The 7,904-nt window shown below is 50.1% G+C and overlaps 1 pseudogene; it reads right to left on the bottom strand.

Annotated features, from left to right (window-relative positions):
• Positions 1-2,068: 2,068 nt before the first annotated feature.
• LOC115643016 lies at positions 2,069-3,080 on the bottom strand (annotated as a pseudogene).
• Between the last annotated feature and the right edge of the window lie 4,824 nt (positions 3,081-7,904).

The following is a 7,904-nucleotide window of genomic DNA, read 5'->3' as shown; positions in this document are numbered from 1 at the left end:
GCTCAGTGTCTGTTAGATCCAGCAGACATCTTGGGTGGTAAGTTGGGGTATCGTCCCTTCTTGTCTTGCTTCACACACTTATATAGATTTGACAAAAGCCTGGAATCGTGTGTCTCTTTGTTCAAACTCCCCCCCCCACACCTTGTGAACAAATACAGTGAAACCGCTCTCTAACGTAATGTTTGGGGTCCAAAAAATTCCATTGCAATAAATGAGGGGTTGCGGTATAGCAGGGTTTCAAGCCGGTCAGTTTAAGTCAGTGGTTCCCAATGCGGTGCATTGATGTGCGCCATGTAGTGCCTACACCCCTAGTGCTTAGTGCTCAGCAGGGGAGAGGAGTCGCGGCCCTGCGCCTGCTGGGGACAGAGAACTCCAGGGCTGCGGGCGCCGGTGCTCTCTGTCCCCATCAGACACAGGACTGGAGCTTCTCTCCCCTGTTGGGCACTAGGAAGGGGCACATCAATGTCCCGGTGCATGCCATGGCATTGGGGAACCAACTTATGATCACGTTATATGCGATTTTGTGTTATGGCGGGGCGCGTTATTGCGAGGTTTGACTGTATCAGCTCCAAGATGGATTCCAGTATCAGGTGACACAGACACAGGCCTTCACAGCACCCCTCCTCTTGCACAGGCATCCCACAGATCTACAGGAAAACAAATCCATTCACAGCCAATTGTTTCTTGCTTAAGAGTCATCAAGTTCCTGAATTACCCTGAATGGTCCTCATATGCTTCATATTCATGATACATGCACATAAATAGGATGAACACATTCAGTAGATTAGAACTTTTCCAATGATATCTTACAAGAGGTAGGGAAACACAGAGGGCAGAAAAGCCAGATTTGGGTGAAGGGAACATCTTGTGGACACCTCCCTGCCCAGCTGCACTTGCCTTCCACTCATAGTCCCCTAGCTACCGTGCAGCATCCATGTAGCAACTCCAGGTTTCCTGTCACAGTTGGACACCCCCTGGGCAGCTGTTTTTGGGTTTCACACACAGGTCCCATGTTCTTTTGAGTCTCAGCACCATTCAGGCTATGCCTTTGAAGTTGGGTTTCTAGGCCCACTCTCAAGGTGTAGCTTCTGTTCTAGCACCTCCCTCTGGGAATGGAGAGCTATGTGCCAAGGCCCGGAGACTAGTTTTGGCCTGGCTCCCCAGATTCTCCCATTGCTTCAGCCCACCCTTCCCAGAACTCCCTTTGGGTGCACTCTCTTTCCAATTTCTCACTATTGGGTCACAAGATTGTTAAAGCAAACAGACCCAGGCCTTGCAAAGCGGTTGCTAAAACAATTCATCTACTTTAGACAGCACAAGAGATACCCAGATCCAGGTAAACACAATATGACACCTGCATACCATTCCCTGCCTCTGTGGCATGTGAATGAAGAGTACGGGAAAATCCCAAAGACATAAGGACAGAGATGTTTCGTACAAGCAAACATGAGTTTATAGGGTTTCCACTCATCTGGGTTTTACCCAGACTGTTCAGTTTTTGGCTTATGTGTCATTTATGTGTCATTTATGTGTCATCTATGTGTCATTTAGGGTTCCCAGGTAACCAGTTTTCAACCAGAAAGTCAGGTCAAAAATGGAAACTGGCAGTGTCCAGTTACTGCAAGGCGGGGGGAGATGGCAGATCATTAACTTGTGCCACCTCTACTCGTCGGGGGCTGCTTCCTACCAGCAGCCAGACTGTTTGTCAGGGTGAAGCAGCTCTTTTGACAGCCCCGAAGCAGAGGTGGCACAGCTGTGGTGGAGAGGAAGCTGGAGATGATCTAGAAAGTGACGGGGGATGGCAGGAGAGGAGTGATCAACAGGAGTATGACCTTGGGGGAAAGGGCGCAGAAGTGGGTGGAGTCTCAAGGTGAGATGTGCAGCAAGGGTGGGGATTGGAGGAAGGAGTCAGGCGGCCTCTCAGGGGTCCAGTTAACAGAAATTGGAAAAGTGGCATCCCTTTGAGTTAATGAATTGTACATAGATCGATTTCCCAGTTTGGCACACAGACACAGCACAATAAGGTCAGGAAAGGGCTTAATGTCACTTTCACTCTCCAGATAGTGATTCAGGGAAGAGGGATCAGCCCAATGTCACCAACCAGCTCTGCATGGAACTCAGTCTGAGAGCCAGGGCACCAGGAGAAAACTTTCATTCCTTTCTGAGTAAATAGCCGGAGCAGCCTGTTCCGGATCTGTCTGGTCCTCACACCATAGATGATGGGGTTCAGCATGGGGGGCACCAGAAGGTATATGTTGGCTATGAGAATGTGGAAATGCAGGGGCACATTGTGGCCAAACCAGTGTGTGAGGAAGGAGAAGAGAGCTGGGATATAAAAGGCTAAGATAACACAGAGGTGGGAGCCGCAAGTTGCCAAAGTCTTGAGCCTGGCGTCCTTTGTGGGGAGTCTGAAGATGGCCCTGAGGATCTGGATATAGGACAAGGCGATAAAAAGCACATCCAGACCAGTGACCAAGAAGGCCAGAAAAAGGCCACAGTAATTACTGACACAGATGTCAGCACAGGCCATCTTCAACCCAGTCATGTGCTCACAGTACGACTGGGAGATGATGGCCAATGCCTCGCCAGGAAGGGATAGGGCAGTATGAACATGCCACTGCACAGCACCATGGCAAGGCTGATCTTGGCCACCAAAGGGTTAGTCAGGGTAGTGGAATATCTCAGGGGATCACAAATGGCCACATAGCGATCAAAAGCCATGGCCACGAAGATCCCAGACTCCATCGCTGTGAAGCAGTAAATGAAGTACATCTGGGTGAGGCAGACACTGAAATAGATCTCCCTGGAATTGAACCAGAAGATGCTCAGCGTTTTGGGTAGGGTGGATGTAGACAGGACCAGGTCAGTGACAGCCAGCTGCAAAGGAAATAGAACATGGGCACATGGAGGTTTGGCTCCATCTTTACGATGAACAGGATAGTAAAGTTCCCCAAGATGTCTATGATGTATATGGCACAGAAGGGGATGGAGATTCAGACATGGGCCGCCTCCAGGCCAGGAATACCCAGCAGGATGAAGGTGGAGGGGTTGGTGAAGTCAGTTGTGTTGCAATCTGACATGGAGTAGGGGAGAAGGTGTCCAACTCTGAGGCAGAATGGTGTCTAGTGCGTGGACTGTATGTTCTGCTGACTTCCTGAATGTGCCCAGGCTCTAGGGTGATGGTTGCAGTACAAATACCTGGATGGAGAGACAATGTTAATATGAGACACTACATACACAACCGGAGGCTGTTCTCGTGGGTGAAGCAGATTGGTTGCTCTTCACGCACCAAAAAAATGCCATTTTCATTATTCAGATAAATTAATTATGAACAACTGATCCTACTAATGCCAATTCCTTATTGCATGGTGTTCCCCATAACAATAATTCCTACATGTCTTGTTTGGGAAACCTTAACAGGCACCAACAGGAAACACAAGTGTGGATACTGGTTATCCCTCATTGTTACCCAGGTTAGAGAATTCATGCTTTAGGGCGCTCCCCATTAACCCAGTTTTTCAACATCTGAGAGGAAAAAATCTAAACCTTTCCCAGACATGTGCCAGTGAGAAACATCTCAAGTAGAACAGGCCTCAGGGAAAAGACCTGGGTGTCATTGTTAGCAACTCCATGGAAACACCCGCTCTTTCACAGCAGTCGAAAAACAGTGAGAATGTTAGAATGCCTTAGGAATGGGATGGAGAAGAACCTGCTCTGGACATGCACTTAGCTTTGGCCACCCTGTCTTTATCAATGATATCACCAATAGAAAGGGAGTTTCTGAAGCAGTCTGTGAAAATGGAGGAGGCTACCATATGTGGACAGACTGTAAAGTCTGGGACTGTTTAGTTTAGAGAAAAGAAAAATAGGATGGCATATAAAAGAGGAGATCAAACTAAAGACTGGAAGTGATTCCAATCAAATTAAATAGACAGAGAACAGTACCCAACCAGAGGCATCTGTAGTTCCTTAGTACTTCAGACGAACTAATTCCCCAAAGCTGAGGCAAACTACCAGAAAAAGTGATTGGGAGGAAAAATTTGGAGAGAAAAATGAAATGGAAAACTGGGAGTTCTTTAAGAAGAATGTATTAGATAGCCAAAAAGCCATAGTTCCACAGTCAAGAAAGTGGACAGTTTTTGCTTAAAACATGATTCAGTGGCAAAGGAAAGACAGCAATTGGGGAGGTGGGGGACAAGGAGGCAATATATAACAAATGGGGAAAAGGTAAAGTTTATACCCAGCATACAAATTAGAAGTTATGAAAATTGATAAGGGATGTTAAAGACATATATTAAGAAGAAAATCGTAGAAAAAGTGTAGGCCAATTCCTAGAGGGAGAAAGGAAACTGCTAATGTCACAGAAAAGGTAGATATGTTCTAGAAACATTTTTTTACTGCATTTGGAAAGAAAAGGTTCACAAAATAGTTTTGTTCTGCATTCTGAAAGAAGCAATATCAGGTACTCATATCACATGTGATGATGAAATACTTTCTAGCCCATTAGCAGTCAAGGAGGACGCTAAACAGCACCAACAGAAGAACCTTAGAGTTACGAACACCAATGACAAACTGACCATATCTCACTGGAACCAGAAGCAGGGGCGGCTCCAGGCAGCAGCGCTCCAAGTGCATGCCTGGGGTGGCAAGCCACGGGGGGCGCTCTGCCAGTCGCTGCTAGGGCAGCAGGCAGGGTGCCTTCGGTGGCATGCCTGCAGAGGGTCCACTGGTCCCAAAGCCATGGGACCAGTGGACCCTCCGTGCTTGGGGTGGCAAAATGTATAGAGCTGCCCCTGACCAAAAGTACACAATCAGGCAGTAGCCGAACCAAAAAAAAAAAGTATTTATAAAAAAGGGAAAATTTAAAAACAGATTTTACAAATTAGGAAACAATGGAAAAGCTGGAATGGGATTAGTTTAAAAAAAATCTAGAAATATAATTAATGGCAGTCAATAATATGGTTTAGGGAAAACAATTAGAGAACAGCTACTAAGAGGGATTTTATAGCTACTGACTGTCTGGGTGTCCCTAAAAGGGAGCAACCCCCCCCTACACTCACACCCCCCCACCCATACACTTTATTTATCACAAAACTATTCTGAAGATTTGGCAGCAATGGTGCAGCCTCCTTTGGCTGAAGGGTCACACCCACAATTAAGCATTTCAGCCCATAGTCTAGGAGGACTCTTGGATGCCTTCCTGATGCTGTGATCTCTCCAAGGAGCATCTGTGATTAGTGCTTTCTACCATCTGTGGTTAACTAGGAGACTCAGTCCCATCCTGGTGGACGATGACCTGGCCTCAGTTATACAGGCCTTCATCATTCCTGTCTGGACTGTATCAATGCAGTATACCTGGGCATGACGCCTTCTCTGTTTACAAGACTCCAACTGGTACTGAACACTACAGAGAGTCTCCTCAGCAACACAGGCTGCCGTGAGCACATCAGACCTGTCCTCCACACTCTACACTGGCTTCCCTGAGAACATCAAGTCAAGTTTAAGGTCTTGATCCTGATCTTCCAGGTAGTCAATGACCAGGGGACTCACAGACTCTAAAGTTCCAGCAACGTCATTTCTCTGAACAGCAGCTGTAAAACTTGTCTGTGTACAAGACAGAACTTTTTCAGGGGACCAGCGCAAGGCTGCCCCAGGATCTCAGTGACATCAGGCTTTTAATGAGGAGGAGGTTATGGAGCGAAGTGATTGCATTCTACCAGCACTTAGAATGGGGAACAGAAACTTGGTAAAAGAGGGCTCTTAAATCTAGCAGACAAAGGTCTAACAATAGTCAGCGGCTGGTCGTTGAAGGTTGACAAACTGAGACTATAGATAAAGATGAAATTTTTAACAACAAAGGTAATTGACCATTGGAACAATCTAGGAAGGATCATGGTGTGTCTCCATCACTGCTCACGTTTCAGTCAAGATGGGATGTTTTTCTCAAAGATCTGCTCTAGTTCAAACAGGAATTGATCCAGGGCAGTACTATGGCCTCTGTGAAGCAGAAGGTCAGAGCAGATGATCACAATGGTCCCTCCTGGCCATATAATCTACAAATCTCTCTAGAGTCCCCTGCAAGGATAATATTTGTGTGAGGGGACTCAGTCTGGGTCCTTGTCACACCCTGGGTGCCACACTTCGAGTCTGGGCAAGGTGAAAGGAACACAGGAAATTCAAAGCTCAATGGCTCTTGCTGCTCAATGCTGCTGATAGGAAATGAACCGACTCCTTGTGATTCTTTGTGCACCCCTACGTCTCTCTACATAACACTCCCAGTGTCCTTCAGTGCACGAACCAAACCGTTGTGTGTCTGGTGCTTTGTATCTATCATTCCAGGGGCACTGAACTTGGGCTGAACTCTGGTGTGTGACTGAAGAATGGGATGGGCGCCATCTCCTGCTCGGACCCCACCAGCCTGAGCACCGAAGGCTTCAGTGCTCTGTGGACAGCTGCAGGTTGGGCTCATTAGCTGGGAAGCCAGGACCCTGGGACTGACAGGCCCCGGGGCACTGAGGAGAGGCCAAAGCTCCCACTAAGCCTGATTGAGAGGGCAGGCGGGCCAATGAAGGAGTGACGATGCTGGGGTCCCATCCTCCATGTGAACAGCGGACGCCTGGTCCAGAGGGACTAAGCTAAGGAGGGAGCAGGGGCCCAAGGCTGAGCTGGGAGCAGAGCCGCAGCCAGAGCCAGAAGGGGCAGAGAACCATCCCAGGGAGCACGTTGATGCTGGGAGCAGAGCCAGAGAAGCATCCCAGGGAGCTGGTGCTGGAGCTGGGCCTGGATCTGGGAGCTGGGGGTTGGGCTGGGAACTAGGGCTGGAGCTGCGGTTGGAGCTGGGAGCGGGGCTGTGGGACAGAGTTGGGGGCTGGGCCTGGATCTGGGAGCTGGGGGTGGGGCTGGGAACTAGGGCTGGGGCAGGGCTCTTGGAGCTGGGAGATGGGGCAGGGGGCTGGGAGATGGGGGTGGGGCTGGGAACTAGGGCTGGAGCTGGGGTTGGAGCTGGGAGCGGGGCTGTGGGACAGAGTTGGGGGCTGGGCCTGGATCTGGGAGCTGGGGGTGAGGCTGGGAACTAGGGCTGGGGCAGGGCTCTTGGAGCTGGGAGATGGGGCAGGGGGCTGGGAGCTGGGGGTGGGGCTGGGAACTAGGGCTGGAGCTGGGGTTGGAGCTGGGAGCTGGGGCTGTGGGACAGAGTTGGGGGCTGGGCCTGGATCTGGGAGCTGGGGGTGGGGCTGGGAGCTGGGACGGGGGCTGGGAGCTGGAGTTGGAGCTGGGATCTGGGGCTGGAGCAGTCTGCAGCCGCGTGCAGTGAGCAGCTGGGGCGAGTGAGGGGAACCTGGGAAGAGGCAGGCAAAAGGCCTTGCAGGCCGCACTGGGAGGGGCGTAACCCCAATGTGAGGCTGACATTGCGAAGAAGGGTCCTGCCCTATAGAGCCTGAGGGCGTGTGGCCACTGCCAGAGGGAGTGTCCGACCTTGGCACAGCCCGGACCTGGGCATGGCCTGGGCCATGTGATGAACAGACTGTGAACTGCCCTGACATCCAGCCACAGCTGTTTGGGGTCTCCCGTGCCATTGGGTGGGCTTCCGGGTTTTCCTTTAACTTTTCCCATTTTATCCTTATTTTTTTTAATCGGTTGCTGTTTAATAAATTGTGTTTCTTAGAACTATGTGCGATAATCTGTGGGCCAGGTAAGCGCCCGGAGCAGAGAGAGCACCCCGGAGTGGGGACACCCCGGTCCCTGTCCTAAGTGACCATGACAAGGTTGAGGGTTGAGCCCCCAGGAATCCTGGGCCCAGCCTGGTCGGAGTTACAAGGACTCTGCCACCCAGGGGAGTGGAAGGGAGCCCCTGAGTCAGGCAGGCCACTGGGTAAAGGGAGTGCGAATGAGGAGTCAGATCCTTT

Source organism: Gopherus evgoodei, unplaced genomic scaffold (genome assembly GCF_007399415.2).
Source record: "Gopherus evgoodei ecotype Sinaloan lineage unplaced genomic scaffold, rGopEvg1_v1.p scaffold_49_arrow_ctg1, whole genome shotgun sequence".
Classification (NCBI taxonomy): domain Eukaryota; kingdom Metazoa; phylum Chordata; order Testudines; family Testudinidae; genus Gopherus; species Gopherus evgoodei.
Note: the sequence above shows the minus strand (reverse complement) of the source record. Positions and strands in the feature narration are given on the sequence as shown.